Below are 9532 nucleotides of genomic sequence, written 5' to 3'. Positions count from 1 at the left end.
ACAAAAAACTAAATTACACTACAAGTTGAGTTCCAATTTTCTCCGCAACAAGTATATATCATTTCTAGAGTCCCACTTATTCTAAGTTGGTCACAAAACCCCTCTTTTTTTCTATTGTTCATGTTTCTTAATCTATAAATCCAGATGTCATCAAATCCTTGTTATCCATTTCATGCAAAAAGTCTATTAACGGTTGCCATTCAGTCGAGAAGTTAACTAATATCCTTTCTCTAATTAATGCAGTAAGTTTTTGCGTTAACACAAACTCCAAAACTTTTGCTAACCATTCCTTCACTGAAGGCAATGTTGTAGTTTTCCACTTTTGTGCATAAAGTACTCTTGCTGCTGTAATAAAGTATAAGAACAGTGTTCTAAAACTTTTTTCCAACTGGCAGTCCATTATTCCCAACAGAAAAGTCTCTGGTTTCAGCTGAAGTTTAATCTTCAAAACCTTCTGAATCAATGATTGTATCTGCAACCAAAAACTCTTTGCTTTTTTACATGTTCACCACATATGAAAAAATGTCCTTATTTAGCACATTTCCAACATAACATTTGACACCCCCTTATACATTCTAGCCAATTTTTCCGGAGTTATATACCAATGATACATCATTTTGTAAAAATTTTCTTTAATACTGGAGCTTAATGTCAATTTCAGCCCTCTTGTCCACATATTTTCCCATTGCTCCATTAATATATCATGTCCACAATTTTTCGCCCATTTAATCATACATTCTTTTACTTGCTCTTCTTCCATCTCAAACCTCAACAAAAGTTTATACATTTTAGAAATAACATGTTTATCATTTGTACAAAGGGCGATTTCAAATTCAGTTTTAGATTTCTCAAAATCATAATGACTCTTGTCTAGTTTGAATCTCTCCAAAATTTGCATATATGGAAACCACTGATAGGCGTGCCTTTCTGCTGCTAAGTCCTCTCTTGATTTAATTTTAACTTGGTCCTGAGAGAATTCCAATAAATCCGGATGAGTTAACCATTTAGGTGGATTAACCATTATCCTTCTAAAATGAGCTTCTTGCGATGACAGCCAGAGAAGTATTTTTGAACAAAACCTAAATTATTCCATACTCTCAGGATTGCACACCTTACATAATGATTATTAAACTCTGTGTTGGCTTTAACTTTGTCATACTATAGATACCCATGCCACCCAAATTTTAGATCATGCCCTTCCAGGTCCAGTAATCTTCTATTTTTTAACAGTATCCATTCCTTCATCCAAACCAAACAGCCACAAAATATAATCTCAAATCCGGGAGGCCCAAAACTCCTTTTTCTTTTGTATCCTGTAGAACCTTAAATTTAACCCTTAGCTTTTTGCCTTGCCATATAAATCTCGATATATCCTTCTGCCATTGATTAAACAGAGTCTCTGTTGTTAATACAGGAATTGTCTGAAATAGGAATAACGTTCTAGGTAAGACACTCATTTTAATTGTAGCTATTCTTCCCAACAGTGATGATTGAATTTTATCTCATCTTAGCATATCCCTTTTAATTTCTTTCTAAGTCTTAATATAATTATTTTGGAATAACATGTAGTTCATATTTAACAAAGTAATACCCAAGTATTTTACCTTTTTCTCAACTTTAAACCCTGTTTTGCTCTCAAGTTTCATTTGATCTTGTATTTTCATATTTTTAGTTAGGACTTTGGTTTTCTGCTTATTCACTTTAAAACCAACCACTACTGTCAGGATCTGTATCCATTGTGACTCCATGTTGTATTCAGATGCTTTCTCATACTGTATGTTTCCAGTGCCTTTCTGTCCGCAGGTTGCAGACGACCAGCTGCGTTCTCAGGGAAACGGGAAGGCATCTTATCTCCTAGTCTAAACAGTGTCCTTGGAGGAAGTTCTCCCTCACGCTCCCAGGCTTCAACTGTAGCGGGACACTGGAGGGGGGCGTGATTCTGAGGGACTGTGTGATATACTGCTTTGGGTATCTATCAAGTCATTCTCAACAAAGCTTCCCTGTCAGCCAGAAGCTTTGATACTTTGGGATTAATTATGGACACTTGTGCTATGGATGTAATCTTTCAATAAAGAACCTTTTGATTGAAGACCTTGGATTTCTTGCAGCAAGGGGTTGGGAGATGACTTCAGAGTAACTTGAATTCCATAAACTGACAACTACACCAAATTCTTTCAATTTTGTCATTAGAATTTCAATTCCTTTCAAAGGGCCCTCCAAAATCAACGCCAAAGGCTCTCAGTTTGTAGTTCTCCTGTTTCACCTTAACACCTCAAATTCTCTCATCTTGTCTTATGTCCCTATTCAAAACTTCAAGCATCAATATAAATAACAAATGTGACAATGGGCAGCCTTGTCTTGTGCCTCTTTGTATTCCACATGGTTTGGTTAACTCTCCATTCACGACTATCTGTGCTGTCTGGGTTGTATAGATTGACTTAGTCCATTTTATAAAATTGTCCCAAAGGACCATATCTTCAAATAGCTTAAACAAAAAATTCCAGTTTAAGTTGTCAAAAGCCTTCTCAGCGTCTAGGAAAATCAAAGCAAGTTGTCTTTCATTATGTTTTTCTAAATATTCCAGAATATCTAATACTGTTCTTACATTGTCCTTTAGATGCCTCTTAGGTAGGAATCCACTTTGGTCTTCATGAATAATGTCCCATAGGATACTTTTAAGTCTTCCTGCCAAGATCGATGCAAACAGCTTATAGTCATTATGTAATAGTGATATTGGCCTGTAGTTTCTTGTCAATGTGTGATCTTGTCTTGTTTTGGAATAAGTGTTATGTTGCTCTCCTTCCATGAGTCTCGGCCTTTTGGCTAAGATCAAGTGTAGTATCTGTTCTTATCAGTATCTATGAGTCTGGCACTTCCCTCCCTTTAAAATAGAGTTCATTGTCTGTTGTAAAGGGTTTCATGTTTGGTTTTAGGATTCCTTTCCAAAGCCCCCGGGCCCCCTTTATGTCTGCGAATTTTCATTCTGTTGTAGGCATAGAGAAGGTGGTGTGGAATAAAATTATAATTTTATATATAATTAAAACAATTAAAACCAGATCTTAAATACATACAAAGACATTAAAAACAACAATTAAAACATTGGGCAGGAAGGAGGAATCACTAAGGGGACAAAAAACAAACAATTTTTAATCCACTGTCAAAAGATGGCAACAGAAGGAGGAAGGATGAATCCCCCTGGGGAAAGAGTTCCAGCATTTTGGTGCCATGACAGAGAAGACCCTCTCCTGGTTTGCCACCCACCTAATTTCAAAATGTGGAAGCACCTGAGGCAGGGCCTCTGAAGATGGCTACAGTGGTAATGTGGGTTCATAGCAGTTTAAAAGGTTCATAAATAGGAATTATGGAGTTTGCTGATTAATATTTGACCCTATGACCATTTTAGATGGTTTTGTGTTACATATAATGAAATTCTAAGGAGAGTTACTCTAGTCTAAGCCCTTTGAAATTAATGGGCTTAGACTGGAGTAATTCTGTTTAGGATTTCACTGTTAGTGATTTTATATTAAATTTCCTCACTTGAATATTTATTATTTATTGCATTTACACATCCATTCATATGAACATGCTAGTGCTTTGAGATCAGTTGGTCCTTCCATTCTCCATATCTTTGCATTAACAGACACAAAGTTTGTTGAGACAGAGCTTTGTCACAAGCTTGCCATTTTCATATCAGGGGCAGGGGATCCCCTGCCATGGCATGATATCACTTCTATAGAAAACATGGAAGTGATGTCAGTCTGCTCTAGGAATCATTAGAAACTCTATAGTATTGGTTTTACTGTAGTGCTTCTGGCAATTCCTAGAGGGGTATGGTGTCACTTTCAAGTTTCCCTCAGAAATGACATCACACCAATGCCTGAAAGCACTCTTATGTCCCTACCCCCATGAATTCTCACCCTGCTTTTTCACTTGTGGCCCCCATACTTTGAAATTCCTTCTTCCAGAAGATTTGCTATGTCCCCTTGCTCTTGACATTCTAGAAATCTGTCTAAACTATCTTATACTGGAAGTATTTGATTCTTCTCTCTTTGCTGTTATTCTTGGCATGTATCCTATTTTAGGCTGGAGCTCGTTCCTTCAGCATAAGGGGCCTTCCTCTGACATACGAAGCTCTTATATTAGAAGAAGAGCCAATTAAATTTTTAGGCTGGAGCAAGGTTGAAGACTTTGCTCAGCTATCAGTGTTTGCAATTTGCATTGCTAGATTATCTTCATACTACTGGCTTTAGTGATGGTTGGGTTTATACTTTTATCTGTTATAAATTTTACACATGCCCTTATGAAAGAAAGGTGGAGTATACATTTTATTAAAAATAAACTGTCATCCTCCAGCATAAAATTTCAAGTGAGAAGCCGTCCTCCATTACAAAACTAGTGCATGCTGTTTTTATACAGAGAAGCAACCTTTAGGAAATTCCCCTGTTGCTTGGTGGCTACAAAATGCCCAAATGCTTATGAGAATATCTCTGTGCACATCTCATTACTACCTACAACACCCATAATAATCACACACTGTATTGAGCAGGGTGATAAGAAGGTTTTCAGGCTAATGTTTGCATTGATTCACTAGCACAACATGTAAATTTTTACATGCCATTTAGTTAAAATGGAAAAGAGAGATGACAAATTCACTTTTGTATAGTTTGCAGAAACTAGGAGAGTGGGAACTTTCCTGACCTCTTCAGGCCAGCCATTACACAAAGTGGAGGCTACCACAGAAAAAGCACACGTGCAGGTAGCTGTTGATTTTGCCCAACTGCAGGGAGATACCTGCAGAAGGCCCTGTCCAGTGTCATGACCCCCTCCACCCAGCCCTCTGAGCAGTCAGCAATTCAGGTCTGGAGGGCTCAGAGGAAGAGCCTGAGGACTAGTAGGACCAAGACAGGCCTGGTGCTGCAGAAGCTCCGGGTGACTATGTGCCAGAGGCCACACTGCCAGAACCTGTGAGTGATACCCTTGCCAACCATGCCCCAGAAGTACCAGAGACCACCTCACCAGAACATACAAGGAAGTTCTTGCTGCCTGCAAGCACATCCAAGCCACCTACCTGAGTCCTTGATACTCGGTCAAGAAAACTTTGCCACCACCCGGGAAGGAATGGGCATGGACATCATCTGAGAACTGCAGCAACTTGACCCCAAGAATGACTTCAAGCTTTACAAATTATCCCCCATAGGCCCTAAAGGGCTTTTCTGAAGACCAGGATCTAGTAAGGTATCACAATAAGCTCTTCATCCCTCCTGGGAAACTCTATATCATGGTCCCTCACCTTTGTCATGACACCAAACTGGCAGGCCCACTTCAGAGTGTTCAAGACACTCTAGGTTCACCTGGTGATCCTAGATTTCTGGTAGCCTTAGCTCCAAGCGAATATGCACTGATATTTAGTGCAGCCTGGTAACTGATGGGAAGCCAATGGAGTGACTGCAGAATGGGAGTGATATGCATGTCCCATTGCTCTTGAAAGTAAATGCAGAATTACTGCAGAATGGGAGTGATGTGCATGTTCCATTGCTCCTGAGAGCAAATGAACTGCAGCATTCTGCACCAGCTTGAGAGTCTGGTTCAACTTTGAGAGGAGACCTATGTACAGTGAATTATATTAGTCTAGTTTCAATATCATTACAGCATGAATCCAGGTGGCCTGATTGACCATTTCAAGGTAGAAGGCAATCATCCAAGGTAGTCTGATTTGGGAGAGGGCCTTTTTAGCAGCTGCATTTACTTACTTCTCCAGCAGCAACCCTGGATTCAGTATAACCGCCAGCCTCTTATCTGAGTCAGCCAGCATCACTGGGATCCCATCAAAGGTCAGAAGTACAATGTCCTTCAAGAGCTCTGCTTTTCCAACCAGCAATGTCCTTCAAGAGCTCTGCTTTTCCAACCAGCATCACTTCCATCTTGTCTGGGTTCAATTTCATTTTGTTTGCTTTTAGCCAGCTGACAATAGCTGTCAGGAAAATACCAACAAGGGGCTGCCTTTGGATCACAACTGCTGAAGACTTGCAAAGAAAAAACCAGAGGTATACACTAGAGTAATCACAATAATTCTCCTTCTCTAAATAAGAATGATTTTACTGTATTTTAAATATAAAGTGCACAGTGCTCAAGTGCATAATATTAATCAATAAATGTTCAATAATTATGATATGCCATAAATACTACATCACAAGATATAAAAATATCCCATCTACATACATCATTGGTTTGTACAGAAGTCCAACCGGAGTAGAGCTTCCAAGGAAAACCACAAGGTAAGTAGTAATTCACATTGAATAGATCAGAGTTCAATTGTTTAAACCTTTCCATTTTAGCTTTTTGCAGGAACTCAATGGAATGGAAATAGGACCTCCAGAGATGACTCAGTCCAAAATGTACACGTAGATCAACTGTATTCAATAGCAGGGCCTGATGAGCTATACTAGCATATTTTCCTCCTGTTTCACTCAAGGCTTTTTCAAAGGCTCATGTACATATGACAAACAAAACTCCCATTGTTTGTTGTATTTCAAGTCACCAGGTTGGGAAGAAATGACAGTCAATTGCCGAGGATGAATAACGTTGGAGATAAGACTGTGTCTTATGGAACCCCACAAGATAATTCCCACACTGATAGCTGGTCGCCATAAGCAACCCCTTTGAGTTTGTCCCCTGAGGAATGATTTAAACCCAAGACACATCCCCTGATACCTACCTCTGCCTCCAAACACCTCAGTGCGATAGTGTGATCTACTGTGTCAAAGGCTGCAGATAGATTCAGGAGGAGGAACAATGAAACATTGGCTTTTGTCTACATTCAGGTGGAGATCATTAGCTAGAGCCATCACTGCCATTTCTGCCCATTAGCCTGGACTAAAACCACACTGATAAAGGTCTAAAGCACTAGAGTTGTCCTGGAAGGCCTGGAGTGGGTCAGCTATTGCTCTCTTAACCACTTTGCCTAAAAAGGGTAAATTAGAGACTGCATGATCATTGGATAAATCATTGTTGTCTAAAGATGGTTTCTTAACTGCCTCTTTGAGAGGCTGAGGGATGGTGCCTTGAGTTAGTGATTGGTTAATGATAGAAGATGTTGTTTGAATCAGAGATAGCCATCTTGTGAAATCATAGTCTCAGTTTTTGTACAAGATGCCAAGGTGTTTTAAATTGAAGCCAGCCAAAGAGATACCATAGAGAAGCTGATACCTCTAGTGGATAGTCTGGTCCACCATGCATTCATGGGGGTATGGGGAGATAAGGTATGCCTAGTGTCACTCCTAACCCAGTGATTTCCATGCTTAGAGGACCCCCCCCCCCGGGACTCATAGAATCCATGGAGGAATTCAGGTCATCTAGCTCAACCTCCTGCAAAATGCAGGAAATTCCCAATCCCCCCCCACACACACACAGTGACACCTGCTCAGCGCCCAGAAGATCTGATACACCGGGGTACCAGTGACTGAGGAAAAGTAACAACTCAGCGGTTCTGCCTTCTCTTCATCACCTTTTACAGTTTCACTTCCCTGCCCCTGCAATGGGCCTACCATGTCCTTGCTCTTTTTCTTACTTTGAACATAAGCAAAAAACACTTTTTTATTTTGTATAATCCATATTAAGTCTCAGTAAGAAAGGTGGACTGTTAAACGAACGAACGAACAAACGAACGAATGTAGTTCTGGCTTTGATTTTAGCATTTATTGCTGTCCCTCTCTTCATTTATCTTGCCATAGTAAATCCTCATTTTAACCATTAAGTGACGGGTTCATTAAGTCCCCTCAATGGCTGGTAAGGTGTTAATTCCCCATTAAGACTGGTTGAATATGGGAGGGTTGAGAGGTCTCCTTTCCCTTCTTAAGTTGTTTTTTCTCCCAGTAGCAAGAAACAGTGCTCCCAGGGGACCCCAGTACAGACAGGAGTAAAGATTCACACACAAACATTAACCCCTGTAGTCCCTGTTTGCACTCTGGACTTGCTCAGAGGGATGCCTCTTGAGGCCAGGGGACTAACACAGGTGGCCATTTGGGTAACAAGCTGATAGCCTGCAGGTCTTTTCCAACTCACCCATTTCTCAAATATGTCTCACACTAGATAAGACTATGAAGTATGGTACAACTCCTTGCCTTGCAGGCATCCCATCTAGTCAACTTCTTGAGCTGGGGAGGGAGAGTAGCTAGACTACTTGAGCCTGGTTTTAGGGCAGGAGCTCTATTTTGTTAGTTCTTTTGGAATTAGTCTTCAGTTGTTGGCTGCTGGTGGTACATTTTCTCTGATAAATTTTTACCTGTGTGTATTTAGGATGATTTTACATTTTACTGCAAACTGGTTTGAGAACTGTAATGGGAAAAAATATATAAATAATAAAACAAGCATGTGACAGTGGCAGACACATGCCACACCCATTGCATGTGCAGCTTAGTGTGGGCATGTCCCTTATAGCTGTGAATGAAGAGAGAAAGAGAATAGGCTGGATCCAGAGAACCAACTCCACTCTCCTCATAGAATGGAAGCTTCCTGTCTTCCCCTCCCTCCTGAAGTCTTTTGTGTCCTCCCCTCACAAACAGCTTCTGAAGCTATGAGGAACAGTGTGGGATGAAAGGTAGGAGGCTGCACCTTGAGAGGAAAATCTAAAGAATCACAGCATCTCTACCTTCTGTGAACAGATGTGCATGCACAGGAACTACTATTGATCCAATCAAATGCCTAGTGTGCATCTTCATAATTAGCAGTGTATAGATGCAAGTCTATCCCACCCAACACATTCATTTTGCTGTTGACTTCACGTGTAGGGACACATGATAGCTCCAGAATATGAATGAACAGAACATGGTATGCTACAGTAACATTATTGAAGCTAAGTAAGTCTGGGTATGGTGTGTATGGGAATGTATGCATGACACCTTCAGTTCCCAGTGGGGGGAAGGTAGGATACAAATATAATCACTAAATAATTTATAATTAGATATCTTTTGGATTTTGTAAACTGATGTACTGTGGAATCTTTTTTCTTTAAAATATGAGTAGGAAAATTTAACAATGCTGAGATTTGTCAACGATCAATGAGCACCATGCTATCATAGAAATCCAGGTAAAGTAGGACAAGATATCAAGTTTTTCATACACTGAAAGCAAATCCCAGGACACTTAGAAGAAATGCTTTGGCAATGCCTACAATTCAGCTAAAGTACCCCTAGTTTCTGTGAAAAATTCTGAAGAAACACACTCCTTGGGGACTGCATGCTGAAAAGGGTTGGCTTTTTTGCTGTGAAACAGAAGGGAGTAGAATCCTGTCTGTTGATCATATCATAGTGTTGATATGCCAGGAACAGATCCTGGGGAAAGAGGAGCAGAGATTCTGGGAGGTGATAAAATATTACAAAAGGAATGAATATTACAAATAAGATGATTTTCTGATAGATGTTATTCCAAAAGAAGTTGAAGAAGTTGCATAGGTACATTTATATTATGTCTTTCCCCCCTCTTGGACCAACCATTCTCAATTTAATTTTTTTTTTATACTTAAAGGTTGAACAGA

At 39.8% G+C, this 9532-nt stretch overlaps 1 pseudogene; it reads left to right on the top strand.

The window, feature by feature from the left end:
- Positions 1–2803: 2803 nt before the first annotated feature.
- Positions 2804–2964, top strand: LOC129345811 (U2 spliceosomal RNA; annotated as a pseudogene).
- The last annotated feature ends 6568 nt before the right edge of the window (positions 2965–9532 follow it).

Source organism: Eublepharis macularius, chromosome 1 (genome assembly GCF_028583425.1).
Source record: "Eublepharis macularius isolate TG4126 chromosome 1, MPM_Emac_v1.0, whole genome shotgun sequence".
Classification (NCBI taxonomy): domain Eukaryota; kingdom Metazoa; phylum Chordata; class Lepidosauria; order Squamata; family Eublepharidae; genus Eublepharis; species Eublepharis macularius.
This window is presented reverse-complemented; position numbering and strand designations above follow the sequence as displayed.